The sequence below is a fragment of the Labeo rohita genome, chromosome 13 (genome assembly GCF_022985175.1).
Source record: "Labeo rohita strain BAU-BD-2019 chromosome 13, IGBB_LRoh.1.0, whole genome shotgun sequence".
NCBI lineage: Eukaryota > Metazoa > Chordata > Actinopteri > Cypriniformes > Cyprinidae > Labeo > Labeo rohita.
In genome coordinates this window covers 20,400,582-20,416,682 of record NC_066881.1, presented here as the reverse complement: position 1 = coordinate 20,416,682, position 16,101 = coordinate 20,400,582, and the positions used below count along the sequence as shown (strand labels likewise).

General features: G+C 36.8%; 1 long non-coding RNA gene across 2 annotated transcripts in view; it reads right to left on the bottom strand.

The window, feature by feature from the left end:
- LOC127175452 (uncharacterized) overlaps positions 1 to 16,101 on the bottom strand; it is a 66,655-nt gene that overhangs the window by 42,026 nt on the left and 8,528 nt on the right. For both annotated transcript variants that reach the window (XR_007828993.1, XR_007828992.1), the window contains exon 2: positions 14,137 to 14,227. This is a non-coding gene — a long non-coding RNA (uncharacterized LOC127175452). The remainder of the gene's footprint in view (positions 1 to 14,136; positions 14,228 to 16,101) is intronic.

The window sequence follows — 16,101 nt, the reverse complement described above, 5'->3', positions numbered from 1 at the left end:
CCTCATATTTAGTTTGCTCACTGGGGGTTCCAGGGCTGAATTCCTGGAGAAAAAAAACCTTTAATGACACAAAGTGATCACAAGCTACAGTACATAATTCACGGTTGCATTTCAATACTGATGAAGCCGGTAGCTAATTTTCTATCTAATTATATGGTCAAGTCACCCAGGTGTGTGAGCATATGTGCAGTGTGCATATGTTCTGGTGTGTGTTTGTGGATGTGCTGTGCTGCTGGAGCACCTTGACTAGGGTGGAGGTCTCTAACAGACCGCCAGCATCTGCTGCAGTTCAACACAGCCCTGCCCAGACACCGTGAGTGAAGGTGCAGGTATAGCCATCAATTAGATTTTAACAAATGACTTTCTAAGTGCATTACCTAGCAGCTGTTAAATCGGTCAACCCCTCCCTTTCCCCATCTCGGAGGGGACAGCAGAGTAAAAAGCGGGAGATAAGAGCAGAACTTTTTTTCCCCCCTTCTTTTCCACAGTGTTTTGTTCCACATCACGGCCAGCTGCTTGTAAAGTCAGCTATGGCCAGGGGCGCCGAGCGGTGGATCGAGAGAGGGGGACCTAACCGCATCTCTGGGGGACGAAATGGGAGGTAGGGACACGGAGACACGTACTACAGACCATGTCCACCTCAGGCTAAGGCCGTAAAGGCCACTCGCTTTCTCTGTTCCTCCTTCCCAAGCTTCGTTTAAAGGGATAGTTCACCAAAGAATTAAAATTCCATTCCATTCAAATGAATGGCTTTCTTCAGAATCATGAGTATCATAAAAATATAACAAGCACTGCAAATAATTTAACCAAAATTAATGATAAAAAGGTTTTTATGATTTTATCAACAATAATGAAGAAGAGATGAAAAATACACACTATAATATTAACAGAGTGTCTATTTACATTAAGTGCAAACAGCTTGCTTTGTTGGAGAGGCTATTTACACTAACTGTGTCCACGAATGGGTGGTTGGGCTAGACAACATTAAAAAAAAAGGCACATCCTAAACAATGACTCTAGTGGCGTATGTAGCGGTGACTTTTTGACGCAATTGACCCGAGTTCAAATCCACCTAGTGCCGAACATCCTTTTTTTGTTTTCACATCACATACCAGACTGGAAAAGCATTTATTTTCAATAAAATTATGGAAATAATTAAAAAGTGTCAAATAAAGTGGCTCACGGGTGTTTATCGGTTAGGGTTAGTGGTAGGTGTAGGGAGGGCTTTATTGCCTCAAGAAGGCATCCATTTAATAATTTTAATAAAAATGGTCATTTAAACTCAATTATTATTGCATTCTGTTTCTATCATGTACTACAATACTAAGGTGCAAATATCTGCCACTTGCAGTAAGTAGTATAATAAGCATCTAACTAATTTAATGCAAAGAACATACTGCTATTTTTACATAGTGTAAACTGAATATATCACTATTTGCACTTAATTTGCACCGTTGCCTAATATTAATCATTCAATTTCAATTAAACATACTCTTGAGTATAATTTGCTCAATAACACCTCAAAAATATATATTTCTGAAGAGGAAAAAGCAGCAAAGATTACACAGCTATATACCAACTCAAAAGGTTTGGATCAGTAAGATTTTTAATGTTTTTTAAAGCATTTAATGTTTTATTAAAAATACAGAAAAAAAACTGTAATATTGTGAAATATTATTGCAATTTAAAATAGTGATTATCTATTTTAATATACTTTAAAATAGAATTTATTCCTGTGATGCAAAGCTGATTTTAGCATCATTACTCCAGTCTTCAGTGTCAAACGATCCTTCAGAAATCATTCTAATAAGCTGATTTATTATCAGTGATGGAAACAGTTTTTGCTGCTTTATTTTTTTGGAACCTGTGATACTTTTTCAGGATTCTTTGATAAATAAAAAATTAAAAAGAACTGCATTTATTCAAAATAAAAATATTTCGTAACAATATATACTACAGTTCAAAGTTTGTGGTCAGTAATTTTTTTTCTTTATTTGTTTGAAAGAAATGAATACTTTTAAAAAAGTGATAGTAGAGACTTATATTGTTAGTTTAGAAATAGATTTCTATTTTAAATAAATGCTATTGTTTTTAACTTTTTATTCAAAGAATCCTGAAAAAAAGTAATCTTAGGTTCCAAAAAATATTAAGCAGCACAACAGTTTCCAACATTGATAATAAACCAGCATATTAGAATGATTTCTGAAGGATCATGTGACACTGAAGACTGGAGTAATGGCTGATGAAAATTCAGTTTCGCATCACAGAAATAAATTTTATTTTATAGTATATTAAAATAGAAAACTGTTATATTAAATTGCGATATTATTTTATATAACTTCTTTGTTCTGTATTTTTGATCAAATAAATAGAACTTTGACAAGCATAAGAGACTACTTTAAAAAAACATTAAAAAAAAAATGTACTGATCCTAAACCTTTGAACAGCAGTGTATATATATGACATTATTCACATATAGGCTATATGTACCACATAAATTTAACATTACAACTTACATCTGCATAAAAATCACACCAATGTGTCACTGAACTCAACATGCTAGTTAAAATGTGTCACGTTGTGAACGCTCTCTTTCCATAGCAATGTGCTAAAGCACATCTAAATCAATAAGTAATAAAACATGAGTGGGATTTATCCACCTTTTTCTTTACATAAGAGCAGGCATGGCCATTTGTAAATTTTATGGGTCTTGCTTCCGGTCTCATCCACATCCAGCTATTTTAGCTGTACAAAACAGCTTGTGTGCTGCTTGATATTGTAAATTATTGTGTGTTACCATATTATTTTAATGTATTATTTTATACTGACCAAAATTATGAACGCAACACTTTTGTTTTTGCCCCCATCTTTCATGAGCTGAAGACTTTTTCTATGTACACAAAAGGCCTATTTCTCTCAAGTATTGTTCACAAATCTGTCTAAATCTGTGTTAGTGAGCACTTCTTCTTTGCTGAGATAATCCATCCACCTCAGAGGTGTGGCATATCAAGATGCTGATTAGACAGCATGATTATTGCACAGGTGTGCCTTAGGCTGGCCACAATAAAAGGCCACTCTAAAATATGCAGTTTTATCACACAGCACAATGCCACAGATGTCACAAGTTTCGAGGGAGTGTGCAATTGGCATGCTGACTGCAGGAATGTCCACCAGAGCTGTTGCCCGTGAATTGAATGTTCATTTCTCTACCATAAGCCATCTCCAAAGGCATTTTAGAAAATTTGGCAGTACAACCAAATGGCCTCATAACTGCAGACCACGTGTAACCACACCAGCCCAGGACCTCCACATCCAGCATCTTCACCTCCAAGATCGTCTGAGACCAGCCACCCGGACAGCTGCTGCAACAATTGGTTTGCATAACCAAAAAATTTCTGCACAAACTGTCAGAAACTGTCTCAGGGAAGCTCATCTGTATGCTCGTCATCCTCATCGGGGTCTCGACCTGACTTGAGTGGGCAAATGCTTACATTCGATGGTATCTGGCACTTTGGAGAGGTGTTCTCTTCACGGATGAATCCCGGTTTTCACTGTACAGGGCAGATGGCAGAGAGTGTGTATGGCGTCATGTGGGTGAGCGGTTTGCTGATGTCAACGTTGTGGATTGAGTGGCCCATGGTGGCAGTGGAGTTATGGTATGGGCAGGCATATGTTATGGACAACGAACACAGGTGCATTTTATTGATGGCATTTTGAATGCACAGAGATACCGTGATGAGATCCTAAAGCCCATTGTTGTGCTTTTCATCCACGACCATCACCTCATGTTGCAGCATGATAATGCACGGCCCCATGTTGCAAGGATCTGTACACAATTCTTGGAAGCTGAAAACATCCAAGTTCTTGCATGGCCAGCATACTCACCGGACATGACACCCGTTGAGCATGTTTGGGATGCTCTGGCTTGGCGTATACGACAGCGCATTCCAGTTCCTGCCAATATCCAGCAACTTCGCACAGCCATTGAAGAGGAGTGGACCAAAATTCCACAGGCCACAATCAACAACCTGATCAACTCTATTCGAAGGAGATGGGTTGCACTGCGTGAGGCAAATGGTGGTCACACCAGATACTGACTGGTTTTCGGACCCCCCCAATACAGTAAAACTGCACATTTTAGAGTGGCCTTTCATTGTGGCCAGCCTAAGGCACACATGTGCAATAATCATGCTGTCTAATCAGCATCTTGATATGCCGCACCTGTGAGGTGGATGGATTATCTCGACAAAGGAGAAGTGCTCACTAACACAGACTAAGACAGATTTGAGAATAATATTTGAGAGAAACAGGCCTTTTGTGAACACAGAAAAAGTCTTAGATCTTTGAGTTCAACTCATGAAAAATGGGGCCAAAAACAAGAGTGTTGCGTTTATAATTTTGGTCAGTATAATAATGAACACATTGGTTTGTAGCGCAAACAGTTTTACTGTTTACTGCCCATTGTTATTTCTTCGTTATTTCCCTAAAGCTAATGAACTGAAAGTCTCACCCATAGGCTTACTTTGGGGATGAAGAAAAGATGGATAACATTAAAAAAAAAAAAAAAAAATAAAAAAATAAAGTGTACTAATTTGAAAAGACCAAAATTTAAGTAATTAAAAATTGATGCTCATATTCCAGTTCAACTCAATGACCCAATTATTTGGTCACATTGGTTAACAGTTCATCGGAAGAGAAGGTTAAAAACAACTTTAAATTAAATTGGATCTGTTCCTCACACAAAGCATACAAAGACTTGAGTTACCACAGCCTCACTTTCTCTTTCAGAAAAACGCAAAGCACACAATTTCTCTCTCTCTATCAATCCATTTAAAGCAAATTCACACAAACGCTGCCCTTCAGAGCCATATATATCTTGTAAACTTTTCTCATCTTTCACTGTAGTGCATTTGTGGTGCCTCTCCATTTCTCTAAAAGGCATAACAGTGTGACACCGACAAAAGTTCAACGGCTTTCACTTTATCACAAGTTTCTGACTCACACACTGCTTTCAGTCACGGCAATATAGCAGTAGTGATTTAGCGGAAATGACACGTTGCCATAAGCTTCCATAGACACACAAAGCCCAGTGGTGATAACTGCTGCCGTTAAGGCCATATTTCAGTCTTGTTATCCTCTTTGAATGATTTCACCAAAATGTTTTTGTGCCACTAATGGCACTGTAGGAAGCACTTAAAAGCTTGCCAGTGTGAAATCTGTGACATTCAGAACTGAACTCCAACCACTGAAAGCTTCCCTTTTTACTCTTTAGAAAGACATTCTGTGAGTGCGACTGAGACTTTGCTGAGTTTGTTTGCGCAATGAACAGCAAGAATGCATGAGATGTTTCTGCAAAAACACGACAGACTTGCCACTAAGACCTGGGTTGTCATGGTTTTGTGCCAGCAAAGAGCTTCCTGCACGGTGCTTTAGTCCTTATCTCTCACAGAAACAAATTAAAACACAACATTCAGCTACAGCCTAAAAGGATGAAACTGAGCTGAATGAAATAGTCTCACTCACAATCTGATTGACTGCACGGCATTTGCTTCACACGTGGCATAAATAATGACAAATACAGGTTTTCCTCAATGGCTGTACTATCTACAAATCCTAAACCATAACATCTTATTTCAAAACAAAGACTACAAAATCTAAAAAAAAAAATTGTGCATTTCATGAAAGACATAAGTCAAAGTATTTTTTTTTTTCAACTTTAAACTGAAACATTAGCAGAGTGATTTTATTGCAACCTAAACATGATAAACACATTAGAACACATGTAAGAAAAATGATATATCCTTAATATAAAACATCACAGAAGGGTTAATTAATCTAAATACTGCAGAAAATGCTTAAGGTAAAAATTGTGGTAACAGGAGGTGGGGGAAAAAAAGCAGAAAAATAGCAGAGAGAAATATGTCTAAACAGGTAAAAGAACAGGACATACTACTATTCTCATTGTTAAAAAATTCATCGCAAAATAAGTCATTGTCTTTTTTTGGTGTTAATTAATTTCAGTATATAAAGACTATTTGTTTGTATTTTAAGACCTTGTGACCCATTTGTAGACAATGTATGAATTAGATGAACAGTCTAAGTTTGTCATAAAGGCTGAGGTTTGTAACACTGAGTCTGTAAACCTTGTGATTGTAAGTTTTAGCAACAAAAAAATTATAAAGGAACAAAGAAAAGAGAATGAAAGAAAAAAAAGTGGGCACTGCATACCAGAATGCAAGAAGACTGAATCATGTTTGCTAAAACAATGACTATATAAACATTTGTCTATGTGAGAAACGGAATGTTGATTACAAAATAATTTTTCCTTTATTTACCTAATTTTTTAAATTCTTTATCTATTAATGAATGAAGGAATGACTTACACTGACAAAACCTTTACAGTGATACCAGGAATGTGCATTGAGAAAGTAAATAGGGTCAATTATGTTTTTATTTTGACATTAAATACTTTAAAAGTATATAATTTAATATCTGCAATTTTTAAGCATTATCTACTGCATCCATCTATCTATCCATCCATCCATCCAGGCAATGGAATATGAAGTTTACCTACCTTTTTTAACAGGGACATTGGATGGAAAATTCACTTTTACATGTTTGCAAATAAATGTGTCTTAACAGTGTGAGGACACAGCCACTCTACAATAATAAACATCCATTCACTTCTTTTTTATCCCAAAAAAAACCTAAACAGGCTCAATCAAGCGTTTTGATTTTCTGAGCAGTATGATGTCATATTGCTCAGGCCCCACCCACGGTCACTAACGGACTGTCCCCATAAGAGCATATTTCAGCCCTCAGCCAGTTGTACAGCTGCTCGAGCAGCTGTAGTGACAACAGTGTCTCATAAGCAATGCAGGTGTTTTGTATTTGGATGTAAAAGTGAACATAAGAGTCTTCATTTTCTACCAACATCAGAGACACTGAGGACGCAAGTGAATTAGTTTAGTTTTTGATGGTAATGCGCCACTAAACGTGAAAAAAAAAAATGGAAGAGAAGGGTGGGGTAAGCAGTAGCTCATTATCATTTAAATAGACGTGCTCTGAAAAGGGTCTGTAAACAAAGCCATTTTTAACAAGGTAAAAAGGTGTTGTTTTACATGACCAATAAGGAATTTTTAACCAAAGTATTTTGCAGACATTTCATGAAGACTCTAAAGAATCAAACCAACTCATCCGACATCCCCTTTAACCATGCATGTATTTGGACTTTGACCTCTGACTGAATACAAGGCCAGTCATATGATTACAGTCCTCATGTTGACGTGTTATTCAGGAATTATATGTGCCGTCCCACAGGCATCTTCCACTGACAAGCTATCTTTACTTCTCGTCTCCGCATAAATAATAAAAAGATATAAATAAAATACCAGTCACAAACAAATCACAGACTCGCAAAATAATAAACATCTCATATCTGGGATAGAAGGCTGGTTTAAAGATGGCATTCTGTGGAGAGCCACTTATTCTGTGAGCAGAGCGAGTTCACAGATCCTTCATGTGTATGCTAGACTTACACACCCCAGCTTTTGTTTATTGATAGAATTAGTGTGGAAATTAATTTCCACTGCACAGACAGTGTGGCCTCACCTTTGAGTCTGTCTCGCTGTTTTGAATGTGATAAAGCAGAATGTAATTAAATCATTTATAATGAATTTTTACAATTATAAGCCATATTTTTGTTTCTTTAACTGACAAACTTTTTCATTATAATTTTTAATACATACGCCTCAGGCGTCAAACGCATCAAGATTGGTGGTTAAATAATTAGATGGTGGCCCACATTACGTACATTACATTTTTAGGACATGCTTCATGCTGTCCAATTAGCCAAAAATATGGCACCCAACAGCACTCTGCTCCTCCACTCTCACCTGTCTTCAGGGTGATGAATCATCCCTCCCATCATGACTTTAAATATATATATATATATATATTGAGAATAATTTTCTATTTAGCACTGGATGGGAAATCATGAGTCTTAAACTGTCTGCTTAAACTGCTAGAAAACAGCAAACACACTTTTGAACACAAATGCTTACTGTTTATACTCACATATGAGGAGCGTTGAATTAAAATGAAGGTTTTGACAGGCTATTCCCAGCGAGGTGTTGTTATTTCTGTTGCCGTCTGGCTTCTCAGGTCATTTGGGGTGGGCTTTTAATGCCTTTGCAGAGTTCATTAGGAAAAACACTAATGGAGCAGCCATTATTGAAGAGCACAGTTTTAAAGAGACCTCAGAGACTGGCTTAAAGGTTTCAGACAACTTACTTTAGCTGTACATACAAGACAAAGAAAACAAACTAAATATCCTAACTATGAAACAAAAAAAAAAAAAAAAAAGTTATTTGTGCATACAACAGTTAATTCATATGCATCATATTTTATACAATGGTTAGAGTCGGAGCTCAAATAATTTGCCTTACTTATTAATTTCTAAGTTAGTTCTAAGTTGTAAGAGTACTGAGAAACTGTGCATGAGGATATTTTTTAGTACATTGTTACGCCAGTGAATGCTGACAAATGACTTGTCTTTTTTAGGGAGTCACTGATTAAGTCACTGAATCATTTGTGACCCTGGACCACAAAACCAGTCATAAGTAGCACTGGTATATTTGTAGCAACATCTAACTTTGTATTGTATGGGTCAAAATTTTATATTTTTTTAATGCCAAAAATCATTAGGATATTAAAGGAGAAGTTCACTTCCAGAACAAAAATTTACAGATAAAGTACTCATCCCCTTGTCATCAAAGATGTTCATGTCTGTCTTCAGTCGAGAAAAAATTATGTTTCTCTGTATAGTGGACTTCAATGGTGCCCCCAAGTTTGAACTTCCAAAATGCAGTTTCAATGCAGCTTCAAATGGCTCCAAATGACCCCAGCCAAGGAAGAAGTGTCTTATCTAGTGAAGCGATCGGTCATTTTCAAAACAAACTGACAATTTATATAGTTTTTAACCTCAAATGGTCATCTTGTCTTGTCTCTGCGATGTGCATGCGTAGTCTGTGTAATCCGGGTCAATACAGTTAGGGTAGGTCGAAAAACTCCCGTCTCGTTTTCTTCTTCAACATCAAAATCATCCTACATCACTGTTTTACCTTTTTTTTGTAAAGGGCGTTTGATCTTCTTTGCATGTTCATTTTGTAAACACTGGGTGACTACTTCTGCAGTGATGTAGCCAAGTTGTAGAAGAAAACGAGATGGGATTTTTTTTGACATACCCTAACTGTATTGACCATATTGAACCGGGGAAAAAAAAAAAAAAACAACAACAACAACAACAACAACAACAACAACAACAAAAAAAAGTGTTCACGCAGACTTAGACAAGATGAGCATCTGAGGTTAAAAGGTGTATAAATTGTCAATTTATTTCAAAAACAAAATATAATTTTGCTAGATTAATACCTTCTAGTAGCTGCATTTAAACTGCATTTTGGACGTTGAAACTTGGGGGCACCATTGAAGTCCATTATATGGAGATAATTCCTGATTTTTTTCCCCCCTCAAGAAACATAATTTCTTATCAACTGAAGAAAGAAAGACACAAACATCTTGGATGACAAGGGGGTGAGTTAATTATTTGTAAATTTTTGTTCTGAAAATGAACTTCTCCTTTAAGTTAAGATCATTTGGTTGGCAGGACTAACATCTGCCAAAAAGATAATTGCTCAGAGATGGCTTCCTCCACACACTTTATCTGTGCGACACTGGTTACTTCAGTTTCATGATATAGTCACGTTAGAACTTTCAACAGCCAGAATAAATAAAGCTAGAGCCTCAACCATTGAGGCATGGTAAGCGGTTGCAGATGGCTTAACAGAAAAACTTCAAAATGGTAGAATTCAATTTGGGGTATAATCTGAAGTTGCAAACCTCTGATGATTTATGTGTTACTCTACTTATCCTAAATCTGTTATATTGCACATATCTGTATCTGTATTTTGTATTCTTTTATTTCTTTTTATTTTATAATATTTATTATTATTTTTATTATTCTATTTTACTTTGTTTGATTGCAATTTTATTATAAGGTGGCTTGAACTTGGGGGACTGCTGGGGGGTGGGGGCGGGTGGATGTTTGAAGGGGTTCAGTGGGTCAGATTGAGCTGTTTTTTTTTTTTTGTGTGTGTGTGTGTGTAAAGAAGCAATTGTATACAATTGTATATGACCCTTTCTATGCAAAACAATAAAAAAAATTGATTCCAAAAAAAAAAAAAAAAAAAAAAAAAAAAAAAAGTTAAGATCATGTTCCACTAGGATATTTCGTAAATTTCCTACTGTAAATATCAAAACTGAATTTTTTTATTAGTAATATGCATTGCTAAGAACTTCATTTGAACAACTTTAAAGGCGATTTTCTCAGTATTTTTATTTTTATTTTTATTGCGCACCCTCGGATTCCAGATTTTAAAATAGTTGTATCTCGGCCAAATACTGTCATATAACAAAACATATAACAGATGATATATAAATCTCAATTAAAAAACAGAATGACACTTATGACTGCTTTTGTGGACCTGGGTCACATTTACTAATTCACTCAACTGATTAATTCTAGAAATGCACAATAATCTGCTGGGACTTTTTCACTGGCAAAGCAAAAATACACAAAGCAGCTGGCAATAAAATGCCTAAAATTTAAGTTACTCAGTATTAACTGTTAAAGGGCATATCATCACATTTGTAAACATGCTGTTGCTCTAAATATTAAAAAAAATATTTTTTAAAACAGATAGTTCCGGTCCTTGATTCTGGTTAGTTGAGCAGCGTTCTAAGCAGTTGTAAATTACTCTGCAAACATTCACATTTGTTTACGTCTGCGTGTTGCTCGGCAAGCGCTTTGTTGCAACTACAACCTTTTGTGAGGAACTACATTGTTTGGCGGAAGAATAATGTTTGTATTAATATCATTACAATTTATTTGCTCTGTTTTATTTTGAGAAACCTTACTATGTATATGAAATAACCATTTTATAAAAGCAATAAGCCCCATGAAGCCGTGGTTTACAGTGAATTTATCTTAGGGGAAGGGCTTCAAGTCATGCCTAACAACACCTCTTAGCTGTTATAAATTCACTGTAAACCACAGTTTCTTGGAGCTTGTTGCTTTAATTTTGATATTTGGAACAACAGCACTTCTTACTTACGTGATATTGCCTACAAAAAGATTACATGACAGATTATGGAATATTCAAACATTTTGAATTACTAAAACCAAGTGATCTAAAATGACCATTCTATCAATTAAATCAAACTTAAGTTAACAAGATTTAACCACTCAGTTATTTTAAAACAACTGTATTGGAAGCCAATCCACAACTGATTTTTTATTATTATGTCAAAAATATGTTAACTAACCTTATAATAACAATACATTTTTTTTTAAATATATAAAAACAAAGTCATTTAATGACTCTGAAAACAACTGCGTGTAAAATCCCTATACCTTTTACCAACCACCTTTTTTAAAATAAACACGGATTTACCACATTTTTTCTAAATGTGCTTATGCACATCTCATCATTATTTAGCTTAATGTCTCAAATGATTTCTTCTCAAAAGATGAGTATATAACATGTGAGTATTTCTATGTGTGAAACAGCTGTTGTGTGAAACATGGGACGCACAAACGCACTAAAGTGTCTGTGAATTTACAGAGCTGTCGTCAACACAGACTGTTTTAAAAACACAAGCGCATCGAATGCAGCCGTCACCTTGGATACACACATCAGCTCTGTCCACTGACTAGAGGTGAGTGAGACGATTAAAATTGAGCATATTAAAAGCAGTCTTGAGAAAATGACACCACATCCTGAGATGACAGAAAGGATCACACAGACTTTTCACAAGTTGATGTGGCAAAAAAGAAAAAGAAAAAAAAAAACACTGAACCAAGAGTGTTAATTGAATTAAAATTACAAATGTGCAATTTGAATGAGTCATGCAGTTCATGATGCAAAAGAGGTATAGAAACACAAAGGCAGATGGTCAACAAATGGGACGACTGGAGCTGTCACTCCAAATGTGTGTGTCTGCTACCCCTAGTGGCACTGGAGCACTAAAACACACAAAGCTAGAGAGAATAATCCCTGAATGCTTCCCCTGACTCCTGTGACCCCCTTCAACCAGGCTACATGCCTTTCTCCCCTCTCTTCTCGCACGGCTCTCGCAACCCCTCTTGCCTCCCCCACAGAGAGTAGTTTAGGTCATTACAGTGTGCTGTCAAAACCTGTGACTGCTCTGCGTCAGAGGATTAGGAGTAAGAGAAGAAGCACAATCTTATTTTTTTCCACCTCCTCTTTCCCCCCTCCTAAAGTTGAACTCTCACTGTGTTTTGTAGCTACGTTCACAGTGGGTTCCATTAAGGCACAGAGGATAGGGGTACACGGAACACACGGATATGGACGACAGGTCAGGATTGGAATTTATACAACAAGCTTGTGACGATTTCCAAAACATCCCAGCTTAAAATGATTTCAAATAGCTAAAATGCATTTTATTTTATAAAAACAACAAGCTATGGCCTAGTGATTAGTAATAGTTCCAACATAACTAAAATCTGACCTGTACCACTACACTAATTCAATTACCCCTTTCAAGATATCAGCAGGACAGTTTCTAACCATTCTGAGCCAGAAAATGAAGTAAACATTTTAATGACATCCTCATTATGTTATAAACCTTTTAGAGTTTAATGCAGTTTCATACAACTGAGATGGTGCCTTTGATTAGAATAATGATATGATTATTAAAATATTTCATATCAAGATTTTTTTTTTTTAATTAAATACCACAACAGCTTTGGAGGTCACATTATTTTGCAGGTGCTGTCATTCATTAAAAAAAAACAGGCTATATAATTTCAACATACAGTAAATATTTGTATGTCTGATCATCAGTTGGTGGCATTCTGGGCCTCGTTCATCATATAAATGCGTAGCACATGAGTTATAATCGGCTAATATTATTAATTTATTAAATAATTTAACATTATTATGGAAGCCCATTTTCGCCACCGAATAAATTTTTTAAAGTAATTATGACTTTTTATTTCACTATTCTGACTTTTTTCTCTTGCAATTGAGAGTTTACATCTCACAATTCTGACTTTCTTTCTCAAAATTTTTAAATTCTGACTTTTTGAAAGATACGTTCTTAATCTAGTAAGTTGTATAAGTACTGATAAAGTGTGCATTTGTGATGACGAATTATTTTTTGCCGTCAATTTACTTGTCTTTATAAGGGAGTCATTGAATAAGTCACTGAATCATTTACTGATTCACTCAACTGAATAATTCCAGAAATGCACAATATTATGCTGGGACTTTTTCACTGACAAAGCAAAAATAGACAAAGCAGCTGGCAATAAAATGCCTAAAATGCAAGTTACTTAGTATTAACTGTTAAAGAGTCCTAATGTATCCTAATATTGTGTTTGACCTCCGTACAACAGGTTTAAATGCATTTAAGGTCAGAAAACATTGTTTTCATTTTTGTAATTATAATTTCTGCAGTTCTGAGAAATTAAGTCATAAACGCATGATAAAACTCACGATTGCGAGTTATGAAGTCAGAAGTGTGAGACCTAAACTGAGAAATAACTCGCAATTCTAATATTCTAATATATAAAGTCGCTTTTCTGAGAAATAAAGTCACTTTTGGTCACTTTCAGTGACTTTTTTCCTCAGAATTGCAAGTTTATAGAGTTTATATAGTTTTGCAATTCTGACTTTATAACACAATTGCAAGTTTATATCACATAATTCTGAGGAAAAAGTCAACTGTGACAAAGTCGTAATAACCTTTTTTATTTTTTATTCAGTAATGGAACGGGCTTCCACAGATTGTTAATCTGTCAACTTCATCTGATATTAAATATTTAATTGTGCATGCTAATTTCCATTACCTTTGCTGTCAACTAATGATCACTTAAACTTAACATTTCACAGCTATTAAATTATAGTGTTTTTAAAGATTAAGTGTAATTTAAGCAAAACGGCTATCATTACTGGACAAAATGCATCAGTGCATCCCTACATTTATTTACATTACATTAATTTAAAGGGACAGTTCAGCCAAAAATAAAAAATTTGGTCATTAATTACTCACCCTCATGTCGTTCCAATCCTGTAAGACTTTTTCGTTCATCTTCAGAAGACAGATTAAGATGTATTTGATGAAATCCAAGAGTTTCAAGGCCCTGAAAGGTAGTAAGGACATTTTTAAAACAGTCCATGTGACATCAGTGGTTCAACCTTAATTTTATAAATAAGGGAACAATGACAAAAATGATGTTAAATCACAAACAACTTGAGTTTTGGTGAAACGGCTGAATTGTGGCCTAGTTTCCAAAAAGATACAATGTTTGAATGTTCGAGTTCTTCTTGTAACAGAAGACATGACCTATCCGAACTGCCTTCTGAGCAACAGCTGCACCTTATCAAGGTTACGTGAGGAGAGTCCTTATAAATTGGCAGTTTCTCATTAAGTGTAATGTCAGCCCACTCAACAGGCGTGCAAACATAAGATGAGTCCAACAGAATGGCAGGCTTTCCTGTGCAAGAATAAGAGCCAAGAGTAGGAGCGTATCATAGACGGATACATACTAATGACAGGAGTCTGAATATATCATCTCGTAACTGTCTGCCAAGGTCTGTCATTGTCTACCAGCCCTGCAGGATCCACCAGCCCACTGCAGTCACTGGATGAACTGAGTGGGAAGGAGACGGAGTGTAAACATGCCGGAGCGGAACCCGGGGTGAAACCGCATCTGTCAGGAAAACTTTTAATGAGGGTGTAAATGCAACGGCACTCGAGTCCTTAAACAGGGCATGGGGACCTGGAGAGACCGAATTTAAGGGATACATCACACTAAAATTATTATTTAGTCACCCTCATGTTATTTCAAATGTGTTCTTCTGCGGAACCCAAAGAGTCAAATGATTCCAGTGTTGTTTGGAGTGCGACATTCTTCGAAATCTCTTTTGAGTTCCACAGAAAAAGTCTGTTGAAAATGACAGCCAGTCAAGTGCGCAAACAAGTTCTCATTTATCCAATATGAAACGTCTCGCATAAGATAGCATCACGACTTAACGCCTGCACTTCATATTTGTTTAATACGCCCGAAAGCTTACTTGAAGTAAGTGTGAATCAGCTTGCTAACAAAGGCCTCGGATGTGAGTGTTTTCATGCAAAATACTTTTCTGAAAGCCCTATAAATAGTTCCGAGAGGCTTAAGCTCCACTCTCTGTAGTTTTCAGCCAATGGAGGCTGATTCAGGCAGAGCTCCTTCAGTACTGTAAATGCCAGTAGTCTAATGCTCCCTTATGTCCTGCAGTTTTCATGCCCTCTGCCTAATCTGAGGTTGGACTGGAAATCCACTTCTGCCTGTTCCAGAAAAGCTGCAATTGCAGAAGATAAGAAAACGAAAAGTGATATGACCTGCCGAGCGCATCGTGCGACAGGTAACAGCATGCTATCAAGCCTTGTCCTTGTATGCAATGCAGCAAATCAAGTTCATTTCTAGTCCAACTGATGAGTCATGTGGAAGTTGGCTAGTCAGTTGGACGGTTAAGAACGTGGCCAGCTGTGCCTCCTCCATTATGGCACCTGGCAGCCGCTGCGCCATGCCTCCGTCTGCTGGTAGCACCAGGCTCCCTCTTCTCGCCCAGTGCCACGGGGTACAGACTGCACAGGCCTGAGAATCCTGGCCCGAGGCCCGTCTCTCTCCCCCCTCCCTGCCGGTTCCCTTTATTATCTCATGGTATTCCTGTATTTGCCCTCTTCTCTTTAAAGGACTGCATTACTTCCACCTCCACAAACTTGTCAAAACCAATTTGCTCCCCTATTATCCCCTGAACTGATTTCGCAGTGACCTCCTCTCTCTCTCTCTCTCCCCCACTCGCTCACCCCTTTCTCCTCAACCCATTGCATCTCTCAACTGAAACCCCAACACGACCTGTGCTCCGTCTAAACCGAACACCTCCCCCTTCAATTCACCCTTCCTGAGCTGGGCTTTACCTGCACAGCACCCCATCTTCCTCCCTCCCTATTCTTTATCTCTGGCTTTACTCC